The sequence below is a fragment of the Mobula hypostoma genome, chromosome 5 (genome assembly GCF_963921235.1).
Source record: "Mobula hypostoma chromosome 5, sMobHyp1.1, whole genome shotgun sequence".
Taxonomy (NCBI): Eukaryota; Metazoa; Chordata; class Chondrichthyes; order Myliobatiformes; family Myliobatidae; genus Mobula; species Mobula hypostoma.
The window spans coordinates 126,190,517-126,207,810 of NC_086101.1; positions in this window are offsets into that span (position 1 = coordinate 126,190,517).

Below are 17,294 nucleotides of genomic sequence, written 5' to 3' on the forward strand. Positions count from 1 at the left end.
GCGGGCCAGGCGGCTTCTATGGAAGAGAGAACAGTCGACGTTTCAGGTCAAAACCCTTCGGCGGTCTGGAGTAAAATAAAAGCTGACGAGTAGCTCACTACCGTTCAGGTTCCTAAACAGTCCTTCCAGGTGAGGTGACACTTCACCTGTGAGTCGATTGGAGTCATATACTGTGTGCAGTGCTCCAGGTGTGGCCTCCTGTATAGCAGTGAGACACGTCGTAGATTGGGAGATCACTTCGCCGAGCACCTACACTCCGTCTGCCAGAAAAAGCGTGATCTCCCAGTGACCAACCATTTTAATTCCACTTCCCATTCCCATTCTGATATGTCTATCCATGGCCTCCTCCAATGTCGTGATGAGGTCATACTTAGATTGGAGGAACAATGCCTTAATTGAATTGAATTGAATGATCTTTATTGTCATTACACCTAAGTGCAATGAAACTCAAGTTCCATTCGGGTAGCCTCCAACCTGATGGCATGAGTATCGATTTCTCAAACTTCCAGTAATGCCTACCACAATCCCATGCCTTCACCATTCCCCATCCACTTTTCCCTCTCTCAATTTATCTCTTTGCCTGCCCATCACCTCCCTGTGGTCCTCCTCCCCCTTTTCTTTCTTCCATGACCTCCTGTTTCTTTCACCAATCAACTTCCCAGCTCTTTACTTTATCCCTTCCCCTTCAGGTTTTACCCATCACCTTGTGTTTCTTTCTCCCTTCCTCCAACCTTTTAAATCTACTCCACAGCCTTTTTTCTCCAGTCCTGTTGAAAGGCTTCAGCCCGAAATGTCGACTGTACTCTTTTCCTAGGTAAAAGGGCCACTTTGTCTTCAGACAGCCAGACTTGACCTTGGTAAGTAACGTTTGTGGTGCTTAATATTAGGCAAACCATCTTCAGCAAGAAGAAATCTGACCAGCACCCCTTGGTGTTCAATATCAAATCTTACACCATCTCTGTCTTTGTCTGTAAAGCCAACAGAAAGTCTGAAATGACCTGGAGGTCAGGTGCCGGTTGTGTTCTAATTTGATCTCCTTGAATTGGCAGACTGACTATCATGGACAAACAATTCATGTTTCTTATACATATTTTCTTGCAGCAAATAGAAGGCCATTTGACCCATCAAGTCTATGCTGGTTCACAAAGTAATCCCATTCCCCTACTGATATTCCTTGCATCCTGGTCTTAACACATTTCTTTCTATTTCTACTCCCCATCAACACTAGGGACAATCTATATTGGTCAATTAACCTGCAACCAGTATGTTTTGGGATGTAGGAGAAAACTGGAGCATCCAGAGGGATCCCATGCAATCAGAAAGGAAACACACAGATTGCATCCATTCCGGTCAGAACCCTGGTCTCTGGATCTGTGAAGCAGCAACTGCAGTAGCTCTACAAACTGTGCCACCCAGTCCAAAAGACATTCTCAGCAACAAACAGTCAAAGGCCATATTAGGAGTTGGATGGGTGAGTTGGGGTGGAGGAGAGAGTGGGGCATGGACTCTCGAGGCCCAGTTACTACTCAGAGCCCACTCTAATTCTCAGGGGTAGATCAGCTCATCTATCTATCCTCGTGAGGAAACAACAAGATTGAGCAGATGGGCCCATGGTCAGTTTCATCATCTCATGGATGACCTCAACAGGAAAGCTCAACAAGCCTCAATAAAGGCCTAAATAAAATCCATTCTATTCTATCTTAATAGTTTGGATTTTATCACCAGCAAACATACAAACCCTTGTATCAAAGTTAGTTTCCTGGCTCTGTTCTTGAGGCAAACAAGTAACTAAATTCACATCTGATCCCCCACATCCCCTCCATTTTTACGGTGCAGTAATTAACCTTACAGATTAACAACTACTTTGATAGTAAATACAATTGAGTTATTTATATAATGTGATTTCTAAAGTATTCTAACCTCCATAAGCACAATTCTAATGTCATTGCCATCTCTTGTAAATTTAATCAGCTGCAATTTATTGAAAATTATCAAAGTACAATTAAAAACTAACAATATATCTTCTTCAAAAACCTTTAATTAAGACTCACTGAATTGTCCCGAAATATATTGTTATTTAAAAACTAATATTAACTCCTTGTTTTGACTAGAGAGTTCTTCTGTGAAAGTCACTACTTTACAAAATATACTAGTATTTATATTTTCAATTCAAATTTCTTTCTTTGGAAAGAAGAAGTTAAGTAGCCTCCAACCTGATGGCATGAACATCGATCTCTCAACCTTATGGTAATTGCCACCCCTCTCACCATTCCTTATTCCTGTTTTCCCCCCCTCAACTTATCTCCTTACCTGCCCATCGCCTCCCTTTGGTGCTCCTCCCCCTTCCCTTTCTTCAATGGTCTTCTACCCTCTCCTATTGGATTCCCCCTTCCCTAGCCCTTATCGCTTTCTCCAATCAACTTCCCAGTTCTTTACTTTACCCTCTCCCTCTCTCCCAGTTTCACCTATCACCTGTCACCATCTTCCCCTCCCCCCACCTTCTTATTCTGACTTCTCCCCTTCATTTCCAGTCCTGACGAAGGGTTTTGGCCTGAAACGTAAACTGTTTACTCGTTTCCATAGATGCTGCCTGGCCTGCTGAGCTCCTCCAGTATTTCGTGTGTGTTGCTTTGGATTTCCAGCATCTGCAGATTTTCTTGTCTTTGATGTTAAGTGCATTGTGTTTTAATACTCACTGATCTTTGCATGAGGTGAAGAGAACACAATCTCAATGATCTTACAACCTACCTCTCATTCACTCCTTTCATCGACAACAACCCCAGAGAACATTTTTTTATCCAATCACAGAAATCGATACATACACTCAGTGGCAACTTCATTAGGTACACCTGTACACCTTCTCATTAATGCAATTATTTAATCAGTCAATCACATGGCAGCAACATAATGCATAAAAGCATGCCGACATGGTCAAGAGGTTCAGTTGAAATTGACTTAGCAATCAGCTGTTTAATTCTTGCATTTCTCCAGAAAGCATTTTGAGGCGGTTAGTTATTCTAGTCCATTTACAGCAAAACAACTGGGCTGGACTGATTTACTCTTTTGACGTATGGCTTATTCTAAATTATCACCCTTGATAATTTTCCTTATTTGAATAATATAACAACTCTGTCTTCACTTGCAATATTGTACCCTGCAGTTCTTGAAATAATGTTAGATTATTACCAGCGTACATTCTTGTGGACCACAAATTTTATTAAATATGACCAATAGATAGCAAAATTCTTCTTACCAGAACAGGGGAGTTTAGAACTAGATGGGATTGACTTAAGGAGAGTTGGGAGAAATTTGAAGGTCCGAGGGCTAAGTTTCCCACATGGAGCATTGTGGTTATCTGGAATGAGCTGCAAGAGGAGATGGTGCAGGCAGATACAATGACATTTAAAGGACATCTTGATAGGTATTTAGATAAGGAAGGCACAGAGAAATACAGGCCTAATGCAGACAAATAGGAATTACCATAGATAAGCATCACAGTTGCCACGGATAGGGTGGAGCAAGAGGGTCTGCTTCTCTGCTGTTTGATCTATAACTCCACAATTCTACAACTTTTTAAGTGTTTGCAGGCAAGAGACCAGCTTTAACTAAAATTCTTCAATCTGGCATCCTTTTTTAGACTGGGTCAATGTTGTTTGATAAAGACCTGTGAATGCAAATCAGAGCCATGAGCTAGTGCTGATAATATCCAGTAATATCCATCACACTTAATATCACTAGCATTAACAATTTGTATATCTAAGTGTGTTCAATGCTAAATTAAGTTACTGATTTTAAGTATTTTCATTTCTATCAAAAACATTCTGATTAGCATCCATTCATTCAGGAACTATCCTTTCTGAGATGTTTGCTAATTCTTCTGGTCTTCCACCTCCCTACCTTCAAAAGTGACCTCAGTCTCGTACCCTTGATTGTGTCATCAAATCTCTGTCCTGAGCTCCATGTGCCTTTCTCTTCTCCCACATCAGATTCCTCATCTTTACATGCAAAGTACTCTGTGGTGCTCTCTGTGTAAGTAGTGAATTGTCTACTTGGGCACAGTTCTGAGAGGGCTACCCTTCTACTGAACCTTGGCTAACTTTGATTAATATACATGTTGTAGTAAAGATTTATGTATCCTGCGTCAATATGAAAGGAGATATCTACTACTTGTCACTCTGATAAATTGCATATCTCTGACCATTAAATTATTTTGTTGCATTAAAGACAGAGGATAATGTCTGAGTGTATTCAATACAGAGCTACTAAGCATATAGTAATCAATGGTCTATACATCATACTTCAGTCTCATTCTATATATTGAACTTCACATTATTTGTAATTTAGAGTTCAAAAACATGAACTTGGAACAGCATTAAGAAATTTCCATTGTTTCCTTTCCTTTAATTGCACTATCAGCTGAACAGCGAATGATACAGATATCCCTCTTGCAAGACAGGCAGATGCACTGTTATCTGTAAAGGTCAGCACCTTGAGAAAAAGCCCTCCATGTCAGCAGAGGTAAGAACGGATGGGTGAGGGCTGGAGAAACCACTGAAAACAGTGGAAATGAGGAGATGGCATGAGTGTCCTGGGACGAAGATCCCCTAGCTATTGCATCCAGTTACTGTGGAGGGTCCCAGGCACCATAATCAGCACAACAATCTGCTGGAAGAATTCAATAGGTTGAGCAGCATCTGTGTGAGAATAGGGTGTTCATAAGACATCAGTCCTGATGCAGAGCTTCTACCTGAGATATTGACAGTTGCTTCCTCCCCCCAAAAAACCATTTCTGCTTAACCTGCTGAGTTCCTGCAGCAGCCCGTTTATTGCTCCAAATTCTGGCATTTGCAGTTTCTGGTACCTCCACCACAATCAGCAACAGCACCAAGTCCACACATAGACTGTGGGCTGCAGTCAGCAACTGACAGATTCTTCCAACTTTTCTGAAGGATCAAATTGTAAAATTAAACAAAGGGAATATTTTCATACACATAAAAAATAATGTGGTGGGGTGGTGGAGATTGGTAGGGTGGGGGGAATTGTGGGCATTAATTCATACACATATCACCTCATTTCATTGAGTTCTATTTATCAAGTTTGTAGATCAAAGTGCAAAGTAAATTTTATTGCCAAAGTACATATACATCACCATATACAACCCCAAGATTCATTTTCTTGTGGGCATACTCAGTAAATCTATAGAATAGTAACTATAGCAGGATCAATGAAAGATCAATCAGAGTGCAATAGACAACAAACTGTGCCAATACAAGTATAAATAAATAGCAATAAATAATGAAATCATGGGATTTAAAAGTCGTTAAAGTGAAATTATTGATTGTAGAAACTATTCAGAGATGAGGCCAGTGAGTGTAGCTATGCCCTTTAACTCTAGAGCCTGATGGTTCTCGAATCACAGCTTTCTGCTCTAATTTATTTTATTAAATAAACATATGTTAATGTTCAATTTTATACATACAGTATGTACAAGTAGGTCCAACCATATTTTGCATTATTATATTTAACCACAGTTGATATACAATAATACCGCCACCATTTTCTGTTTTATATGAAGAATAGGATCATCAATATTGCATAGCTTCCTGGGCTATTGTATTTCAGTCGGAACATTATTCTGGAAATTTACCGCAAAGTTCTATAAATTATACAATCTAACATCTATCATGTCTATCTGACAGTGCTGATAATTAAATATTACTGAGATCTGCCTATGATTATGATAACTGAAGCCTGGCCTAATACCATTTCCCTTCTTGCATTTCAAAAACTGACATTGCAAAGAACTTAGGAGTAGATATAGCCCACTCAGCCCCTCAAGCCTGCTTCGCTATTTAATAAGATCATACTGTATGTTTGTTGCTTTAACTCTGTATTTCTGACAAGCAACCTTAACCTTTAACCACCTTGTTTATCAAGAATCTGTCTACCTTTGCCATAAAACTTACGAAGAGTTACTTCTAATGTTCTTTCAGGAATAGAGTTTCGAAAACTCATGACCCTCAGAGAGAAAAATGCCTTATCTCTGTCTTAATTGCGTGACCCACATTCACTCACTTAAGATTCTTCAGGATCTTTTATGTTTCAATAAAGAACCCTCACAGATACAGCAGATATAAATGTTTCTGTTTTACCTTTTGTCAAAAAATAATGCATCTATTCCAGGTACAATACTGTATTGTTTTCAACATCATAAATAAGGAGCACAATACAGTTCTTAATACTCCAGATATGATCTCACTGATCCTCAATATTACAAATCTTTACTTCTTTTCTTTTGTATTCAATGCCTTCAGCATTAAACAATAGATTTCTATCAGCTCTCCTAATTATGTGCTACTTGCTACCTGCTACTTGCCTTTCATAAATCATGCTGCTTGAAGCTAATATGCCCAGATGCCTCTTCTTCTTGTAATTTCTCACTATTTAGATAACATGCCTCTCTTTTGATTTCCCAATTTCACAACAACCACTCCCCATACCCCAGATGCCACATTTCTGCCCAATTGCTTTATCTATCCATATACCTTTATAGCTTCCTTCTGACCTCTTCAAGAATTACTTTACTATTTACCTTTATGTCCAGAGGAAAATTAGAAACCAAACATTTGGTACTTTTATCCAAGTCATAAATATAAATTTTTTAGAAAGTCTATGGCACTTTTCCCTATAGCACAATGCTCATTAAGTCTTGCAATCTGAGTAGGGATGTACCATTCAGAGTGCAAGACACTCATGTCCATTCTCTTCTTCTGCGTAGCCAGCAATCCATGCAAACATGTTACCTCCTGCCTACAGAGCTTTAATTTTCCATGAAAATATACTATACACACATGCACACACACACCAGTCATTTATCACTTGAAGAAAAATATCAAACAGAAAGTTAATTGAGAGATTCTACCTCTTAGTAACCAATGACAAGAATTTTAGAAATACTGAAATATAATATTAATGTCTAAAACAATCATCCTACAAAATTTCCCTTTGAGGTGCCTGTACATTAAAGCTTTGGTTATTAATCAAAGTGATTCTTTGTCATAGGCTTAATACATGGAACAAGGAGAGGAGAACCTTCAGTGTGAAGCAGAAGAGGAAACTGATGAAATTAAGGATGGTGAGGAATCAGGAGGAATCGAAGAGTACGAATTGAGGTGATCACATCCAGGATTAACTGTGGACTGAATGACTTGCCCTGGAATGTACTCCACCATACTATTGCGTGTTCTTTGAGAACCTTGGTAGGAAGTCCGAGACATTATGGAATTTTGGTGTACAGAGATTAGTTCGAGTTTATGCAAGACCTCGTTTTAGGTTGAAATGTTTAGTCGAGCAATGTATCCTGAACCTTCAATCAGAATGTTCAGAGGACATTGTCCTTGGGTTGGAACAGTATCAATCACACTCCAGAGTGGCCTTACAAATTAAGAGGCCAGTATTTATTCACTGACAGCAGCCCAATTGGAAACCTAGATTGGAGTATTTTGCATTGTCAGTTTGGAGCCTAGAGACAATTGCAATTTCTGGAGACTCTGAAAATATTCCTCTTTCTTTGGGTTACACAGCAGTTTCTTAAAAGACAGAAATTAGAGACTTCTGTTATTAGGAGCTGTGGGAACCAATAATGAATCTTAAATAGGGAAAGCTGAATGTCAATAGCACTCATGAATGATAAAATTCAAATGAGTTCATAGGCTTCTTTAGTAGACTTTATACTCCGGATTTTCATATGTCCCAGTCCAAAGTGTTATATCCAGGGTGCTTTTGAAGGCATCCCATAGATTTAGTGCACAAGTACACACTTAGATTGGTAAATTGGTTTATTATTGTCACATGTACTGGAGTGTAGTGAAAAACTTATTTTGCATCTCGTCCATACAGATTATTTCGTACAACCATACATTGAGGTAGTATAAAGGAAAACAATAGCAAAATGCAGGATAAAGTGTAACAGTTACAGAGAAAGTGCAGTGCAGGCAGACAACAAGTTGCAAGATCATAAAAACTCTGACGTCAAGAATCCATCTTATCATACTAGAGAACCATTCAATAGTCATATCACCAGGACAGAAGCTGTCCTTGAAACTGATTATATGTGCTTTCAAGCTTTTATACCTTCTGCCTGAAGGGAGGGGTACGTTTCGTTTACGATTATCCTGTCCGATATATCGAGGCAGTGAAAAGTGTCACCAAAATCCATTGAGGGGAGGTGGTTTTCTGTGATGTGCTGAGGTGTCTGAAGAACTTTCTACAGTTTCTTGCAGTCATAGGCAGAGTAGTTGTCAAACCAAGCCATTACACATGCAGACAGTGTACTGTCTATGGCACATTGATAAAGATTTGTAAAGGTCATTGGGGACATGCAGAATTTCTTTGGCATCCTAAGGAAGTAGAGGTGCTGGTAATCTTTCTTGGCTGTGGTGTTTACGTCATTGGACCAGGACAGACTATTGTTGCTATTCATTCCGAGGAACGTGAAGCTTTCTTCCCTCTCAACCTCAACACATTGATACCAACAGGAACCTGTGCACAAACCCTTTCCACAAGTTAATGATCAGCTTTCCTTTGATGACATTGTGGAAAATGTTGTCATGACAGCATGACACTTGGCTCTCTATCTCTTTCCTGTGCTCTGACTCTTCATTGAAATACAACCCACTGCAGTGTTATTGTCTGCAAACTTGTAAGTAGAGTTAGAGTAGCATTTGGCCATATAGTCATTAGTGTGCAGGGAGCAGAGTAGAGGGCTGAGGACACAGCTTTGTCGGGCAACAGTGTTGTGGATAATTATGGCAGAGGCGTTGCTGCCTATCCTGACTGATTGTGATCTGTTGTTCAGAAGGTCAAGGATCCAGTTGCAAAGGGAGGTGTTGAGTCCCAGGTCTAGGAGTTTGGAGATGAATTTGTTTGGAGTTGTAATATTGAAGGTCAATAAACAATAGTGTAACATAGGTGTCCGTATTGTCCTGATTCTTCACAGCTGAGTGTAGAGCCACGGAGATGGCAAATAGCATGGATGGGATGTGGATTGGCAAAGATTATCCATTGGTAAAATTGCACATTTTGCCTGTTGAAAGATGTGGCACAGGCAATCTTGGACCCATCACTATTTTTGTTTCAAGTTTCTCATCTTCTGTTCCTGTGGTTTTCCCATTTCTTTTCAATTTTTTAAATTAATTTTCTACATAGAAGAATACAGAGTTCAAGAAAAAAGAAATATATCAAATACATTATACTGAATCGCACATACAAACTCCTGACTCTATATTCATACAAATTGATAAATTCATAATATTGAAATTTAGTAAATTTATTATATGGAAAAAAATCCAACCCATGACTAAGACTGAAGCTGATTAGTAAAGAAGAAAAAAGAAAAAAGAGTATATTATTAGCCATCATCTGTGCTTTAACGGCAAATCAAAGGTTTTGAAAATAGTTCAAAAAAGGTCCCCACAATATTTGAAAGTCTTGATTAGATTCAGAAATTGAACATCGAATCTTCTCTAAATTTAAACATGACATCACATCATGCAGCCATTGAACATGAGTGGGCGGGACCACTTCTTTCCATTTAAGAAAGAGTGCCTTCCTAGCCATAAGAGAAATAAAAGCCAAAATGTGCAGAATCAGATTTCTCCAAAATAATATCCTTTCTTCCAACAATACCAAATAAAGCGGTCAAAGGATTAAGCTTAAAACTTACTTTAAAAAGTACCGAGAAGGTTTGAAATACTTCTTTCCAATATTTTTCAAGACTCGGACATGTCCAAAGCATATGAATAAGTGAAGCTTCTCCATTATTACATTTATCACAATGAGATATATCCAAATAAAAGCGAGACAACTTATCCTTAGTCATGTGGGTCCTAGGGTAAGCACATAACGATGAAGTATTAATCAATTAAAAAATTTCATTCCAAGTTTCCTCAGAAATTGAAGGCTGTAAGTCTTGTTCCCAAAGATTTTTAATCTTATCTAAAGGAACACTTCTCATTCCCAGCAACTTATTATAAATATTAGATATAGATCCATTATAAAAAGGTTTCAAATTAAAAATTACAGCTAGTAGATTCTTATCAGGACTTTTAGGAAATGTACATATTTGAGACCGTAAAAAGTCTCTTATTTGCAGGTATCAAAAAAAAAGAGTTTTGGGTAAGCTATATTTAGCTGACAGTTGCTCAAACGAAAGGTGATTTCCCTCCACAAACAAGACCTGGAAGAATTTAATACCTAATCTATCCCATTCTTTAAAAGCCACATCTATCATAGAAGATTTTAAAAAATAATTTTTAAAAATGGGACTTGAAAGAGAAAATCTCAATAAGCCAAAGTATTTTCGGAATTGTACCCAAACTCTCATAGTTTAACTACCAAATTGTTAGTTAACTTACTCGGGGATAAAGGAAGTGAGAAAATAGAAAATTTATTAACAGAGTTAGCTTCTAAAGAAACCCACATCGGACAATCCACACAATTAATATAATATAGCCAAAATGTAAGATTACATATATTAACTGTCCAATAATAAAACCTAAAGTTTGGTAAAACTAGCCCTCCATTCTTTTTAGCTTTCTGAAGATGAATTTTGTTTAGTCTAGTACGCTTATTTTTCCGTATATAGGATGATATAATAGAATCAAGAGAATCAAAAAAAGATTTAGGGATAAAAACAGGTAATGCCTCAAAAAGATATATAAATTTAGGTAAAATATTCATTTTAATAGAAATAATTTGACCAATCGATGATAACGAAAGAGGTGACCAATTTGATAGTGTCTTTCTTACATAATTCAATTGGGTAAGAAAATTTTCTTTAAATAAACACTTACAATTTTTAGTAATTGTTATAACTAGGTAAGTAAATTGGTTTCTTACAATTTTAAAAGGAAGGTTAGAATTAGTTGATATCCAATTATTCAAAGGAAAAAGTTCACTCTTATGTAAATTCAGTTTATAATCTAAGAACTGGCTAAAACAGGAGAGTAAAGAAAGCGCATGGGATAACAAAGTCTCGACATTAGAAGTAAAGAGCAATAGATCATCAGCATAAAGCGAAACTTTGTGAATAGTGCCTCTCCTTAAAATACCAGTGATATCATTAGAATCTCAAAAGGCTATGACTAGGGGTTCTAAAGTCAGGTCAAAAAGCAAAGGAGTCAATGGACAGCGTTGTCTGATGCTACGTTGAAGCTTAAATGGTTTGAAGTTCTGAGACTTAGTAATAACCCTAGAGGAGGGAGCTAAATAAAATAATTTAATCCATTGAATGAAATCAAGTCCAAAATTAAATTTTTCTAAAATTTTAAATAAATAATTCCATTCAACTCTGTCAAAAGCCTTCTCAGCATCTAGGGATACCACACATTCCAATATCTCCTTAGAAGGAGAATAGGTAACATTTAATAAACTACGAATATTAAAGTGAGAATATCGATTTTTGATAAATCCAATCTGATTATCAGAAATGACAGAGGGTAAAATATTATCAATTCTGTGGGCCAAAACTTTAGATAGAATCTTAGAATCGACATTAATTAAAGAAATTGGTCTATAGGAAGAGCATTCAATTGGATCCTTATTCTTTTTGAGGATAAGCGAAATGGAAGCCTCGTAGAAAGATTGAGGCAGCCTGCCCAATTTAAATGAATCTGAAAAAACTGAACATAAATGAGGTATAAGCAGTGAGGAAAAGGTCTTATAAAACTCTCCAGAAAATCCATCTGGACCCAGAGGTTTCCTTGAGTGCAATGAGCACACATCCTCGACAATTTCCTCAAAAGAAATAAGTTGTTCCAACTGCTTTCTGTTGTCAACAAAGATTGTGGGAATGTTTAATTGTTCTAAAAAATTGTTAATTACAGTGTTATCCTTAGGAGAGTCAGAGCTATAGAGTCTAGAATAAAATTCTCTAAAAGTATCATTTATTTCTGGCTTTATTTATTTTTAGCTTTATGAATTTCTTTAATCTGCTATTTAGCTATAAAGGTTTTAATCTGATTACCAATAATTTACCTGTTTTGTCTCCATGAATGTAAAATTGTCATAAGGGGGCATTGGGAGCAGACCCAAATGCAAGACACAGTCATTGCAGTTCTGGGAACAGGTCTAGGTTTGTCAAGAAAGCAAGGGGAGTCAGGAAGAAATGACGCTGGACATGGACACAGGCCCTGGATGAGTCAAGGACACCAGACATGGGCTAGGACTAAGACTGGGAAACCGGACCAGGATAAGGAACTTAGAACTAGGAGCCTGGGCTAGGACTCCGAGCCAGAGACTGGACAGGGACCCAGAACCTGGGTCTTGACTCAGGCTTAGACGCTGCATCTAGGCGAGGACAAGACGTGGCTAGCGGACTGGACATGGCTAGGCTACAGGACTGGACGTGGAACTCCTGCACAGGACGAGGCACATGGACAGGATGAGAACACAAAACCTTGACTTGGACAGGACGAGGTTCTTGGACTAGGCTTGGACTAGACGAGGTACTCCAGGGCAGGACGAAGCTCTTGGACTAGTTTTGGCTTGGCTCTTGGACTCGACTTAGTTAGGCTCTTGGATATGGGGCTAGGACTCCTCCTTGGAGCGCAGGGCCGGGACCTTTACTAGGAAGGACAAAGGGCTGGACCCCTTTCTTGGACTCAGGGCTGGGATGCTTTCTAGGATGCAGGGCCGGGATGACTGCCGCGGATACTTGCCGAGGTAAACTCCCGAGGATTCAGATGGGGACAATCCAGCACAAGACAATCTCCAGCACCGGGCTGGGCGAGGTACCAGAACTGGGTGAGGACACGAAGCTCAGACTTGGACAGGGCTGGAACACAGCCCCTGGACTTCGTCTTGGAGCACAGGAACACAGAGCCTTGGACGTAAACACAGGAACACGGAACCTTGGACTTGGGACACAGGAACATGGAAGACAGAGCCAGGACCCCTTCTTGGGAACAGGATGTAGGGCCGGGACTCGTCTTAGACATGAACACTAAACACGGGGGCACAAAGAGACTGACTAATTCAGGGCCCCAAACAGTTCTTCCAGGTGAGGCAACACTTCACTTGTGAGTCTGTTGGAGTCATTTATTGCATCCGGTGCTCCTGGTGCAGCCTCCTCTACATCGGTGACGCCCGACGCAGATTGGGGGACCGCTTCGTCAAGCACCTCCACTCCATCTGCCACAACAGACAGGATCACCCGCTCGCCACCCACTTCAACTCTGCTTCACATTCCCATTCGGATATGTCCATACATGGCCTCCTCTACTGCCATGATGAGGCTAATCTCAGGTTGGAGGAGCAACACCTCATATACTGTCTAGGTAGTCTCCAGCCCCTTGGTATGAACATAGAATTCTCCAACTTCTGGTAATTCCCTCCCCCTCCCTTCCCCTATCCCTATGTCACTCTGCCCCCTCCCCCAGCTGCCTATCAACTCCCTCATCGTTCCACCTCCTTCTACTGTAGATTGTGTTTTCCCCTATTCCTTCTTCACCTTTCCTGTCTATCACCTCCCTGCCTCCCCTCCCCCACCCCTTTATCTCTCCCGTTACTGGTTTTTCACCTGGAACCTACCAGCCTTCTCCTTCCCACCCTACCCCCACCTTCTTTATAGGGCCTCTGCCCCTTCCCTCTACAGTCCTGACGAAGGGTTCCGGCCCGAAACGTTGACTGATCTTTTCCACGGATGCTGCCCGACCTGTTGAGTTCCTCCAGCCTGTTGTGAGTGTTCCATCCACAAGAAGCACTGTCACAATAAAGCAGCATCCATTATCAAGGCCTCCCACCATCCAAGCCATGCTCCCTTCTTGCTGTTCCCATTAGGAAGGAAGTATAAAAGCCTCAGGTCCCACATTACCAGGCTGAAGAACAGTTATTATTCTTCAACCATCAGGCTCCTGAAGCTTGCATGGATAACCTTGCTCACCCCAACACTGAACTGGTTCCATAATCTATGGACTCACTTCCAAGGACTCTACAACTTGTGATCTCAGTGTTATTTATTTATTATTTCTTTATCTATCTATCTATCTGTTTGATTATATATAGTTCTCATTACATTGACACAATCTGTCCTTTTTTGCACATTTCTTTTGTCAATTACGAATAGGGTATGCCAGCAGTTATATTTCATTAGAAACTTGTGGAGATTTGATATATCAACACAAAGACTCTAGCAAATTTCTACTGAAGTACCATGGAGAGCATTCTAACTTGTTGCAGCAACATGTGGCACGTCGGGATCACTGCCCAGGTTTGGAAAAAGCCGCAGAGGTTTGTAAGCTGAGCCAGCTCCATCATAAGCACCAGCCTCCCTCCATCAAGGACATCTGCAAAAGCAATGCCTCAAAAAGGTGATATCCATCATTAAGATCCACCACCCAGGGCATACCCTATTCTCATTACTACCATCAGAGAGGAGGCTGAACTCAATGTTATAGGAAAATTACTTCCCCTCTGCCATAAATCCATGAACATTACCGCACTAATTTTGCTATCTTCTTGTGCTGCTTATTTGATGTTAAGATATATATGTCTTATTGTAACTTATAGTAACTATCTTATGTATTGCACTGAACCACAAAACAACTTATGTCAGTGACAATAAACCTGATTCCAATTAGACAATAGACAATAGGTGCAGGAGTAGGCCATTCGGCCCTTTGAGCCAGCACCGCCATTCACGGTGATCATGGCTGATCATCCATTATCAGTATCCAGTTCCTGCCTTATCCCCATAACCTTTGATTCCACTATCTTTAAGAGCTCTATCCATCTCTTTTTTGAAAGCATCCAGAGACTTGGCCTCCACAGCCTTCTGGGGCAGAGCATTCCATATATCCACCACTCTCTGGGTGAAAAAGTTTTTCCTCAACTCCATTCTAAAAAGCCTGCCCCTAATTCTTAAACTGTGGCCTCTGGTTCTGGACTCACCCATCAGCGGGAACATGTTTCCTGCCGGCAGCGTGTCCAATCTCTTAATAATCTTATATGTTTCAATAAAATCCCCTCTCAGCCTTCTAAATTCCAGAGTATACAAGCCCAGTCGCTCCAACCTTTCGACATATGACAGTCCTGCCATCCCGGGAATTAACCTTGTGAACCTACGCTGCACTCCTTCAATAGCAAGAATGACCTTTCTCAAATTTGGAGACCAAAACTGCACACAGTACTCCAGGTGTGGTGTCACCAGGGCCCTGTACAGCTGCAGAAGGACCTCTTTGCTCTTATATTCAATTCCCCTTGTTATGAAGGCCAGCATGCCATTAGCTTTCTTCACTGCCTGCTGTACTTGCATGCTTGCTTTCAGTGACTGATGTACAAGAACACCTAGATCTCGTTGTACTTCCCCTTTTCCTAACTTGACTCCATTTAAATAATAATCTGCCTTCCTGTTCTTACCACCAAAGTGGATAACCTCACATTTATCCACATTAAACTGCACCTGCCATGCATCTGTCCACTCACCCAGCCTGTCCAAGTCACCCTACATTCTCATAACATCCTCCTCACATTTCACACTGCCACCCAGCTTTGTGTCATCGGCAAATTTGCTAATGTTACTTTTAATTCCCTCATCTAAATTATTAATATATATTGTAAACAGCTGTGGTCCCAGCACTGAACCCTGCGGTACCCCACTGGTCACCGCCTGCCATTCTGAAAGGGACCCGTTAATCGCTACTCTTTGTTTTCTGTTGCCCTGCCAATTTTCAATCCATGTCAGTACTCTGCCCCCAATACCATGTGCCCGAATTTTGCCCACTAATCTTCCATGTGGGACTTTATCAAAGGCTTTCTGAAAGTCCAGGTACACTACATCCACTGGCTCTCCCTTGTCCATTTTCATAGTTACATCCTCAAAAAATTCCAGAAGAATAGTTGAGCACGATTTCCCCTTCGTAAATCCATGCTGACTCGGACCAGTCCTGTTGCTACTATCCAGATGTGTCGTAATTTCATCTTTTATAATTGACTCCAGCACCTTTCCCACTACCGACATCAGGCTAACCGGTCTATAATTCCCTGTTTTCTCTCTTCCTCCCTTCTTGAAGAGAGGGACAACATTAGCCACCCTCCAATCCACAGGAACTAATCCTGAATCTATAGAACATTGGAAAATGATTAGCTATGCATCCATGATTTCTAAAGCCACCTTCTTAAGTACCCTGGGATGCAGACCATCAGGTCCCGGGGACTTATAAGCCTTCAGACCCAACAGCCTATCCAACACCATTTCCTGCCTAATATAAATTTCCTCCAATTCATCCATTACCCTAGGTCCTTTGGCCACTATTACATCTGGGAGATTGTTTGTGTCTTCCCTAGTGAAGACAGATCCAAAGTACCTGTTCAACTCGTCTGCCCTTTCCTTGTTCCCCATAATAAATTCACCTGCTTCTGTCTTCAAGGGCCCAAATTTGGTCTTAACTATTTTTTTCCTTTTCACATACCTAAAGAAGCTTTTACTATCCTCCTTTATATTCTTGGCTAGTTTACCTTCGTACCTCATTTTTTCTCCACGTATTGCCTTTTTAGTTACCTTCTGTTGCTCTTTAAAAGTTTCCCAATCCTCCGGCTTCCCACTCGCCTTTGCTATGTTACACTTCTTCTCTTTTATTTTTATACTGTCCATTACTTCCCTTGTCAGCCACGGCCTCCCCTTACTCCCCTTAGGATCTTTCTTCCTCTTTGGAACGAATTGATCCTGCACCTTCCGCATTATTCCCAGAAACACTTGCCATTGCTGTTCCCTGCTAGGGTATTGTTCCATTGAACTTTGGCCAACTCCTCCCTCATAGCACCATAGTTCCCTTTGTTCAACTGTAATACTGACACTTCCGAGTTTCCCTTCTCCCTCTCAAATTGTAGATTAAAACTTATCATATTATGGTCACTACCTCCTAATGGCTTCTTTACCTCGAGGTCCCTGATCAAATCTGGTTCATTGCACAACACTAAATCAAGAATTGCATTCTCTCTGGTAGGCTCCAGTATAAGCTGTTCTAAGAATCCATCTCGGAGGGAATCCACAAACTCCCTTTCTTGGGGTCCAGTACCAACCTGATTCCTCCAGTCTACCTGCATGTTGAAGTCCCCCATAACAACCTTTGCGACATGCTAATTTTAACTCTTGATTCAACTTACACCCTACATCCAGACTACTGTTTGGGGGCCTGTAGATAACTCCCATTAGGGTCTTTCTACCCTTAGAATTTCTCAGTTCTATCCATACTGACTCTACGTCTCCTGATTCTATGTCCTCCCTCGCAAGGGAC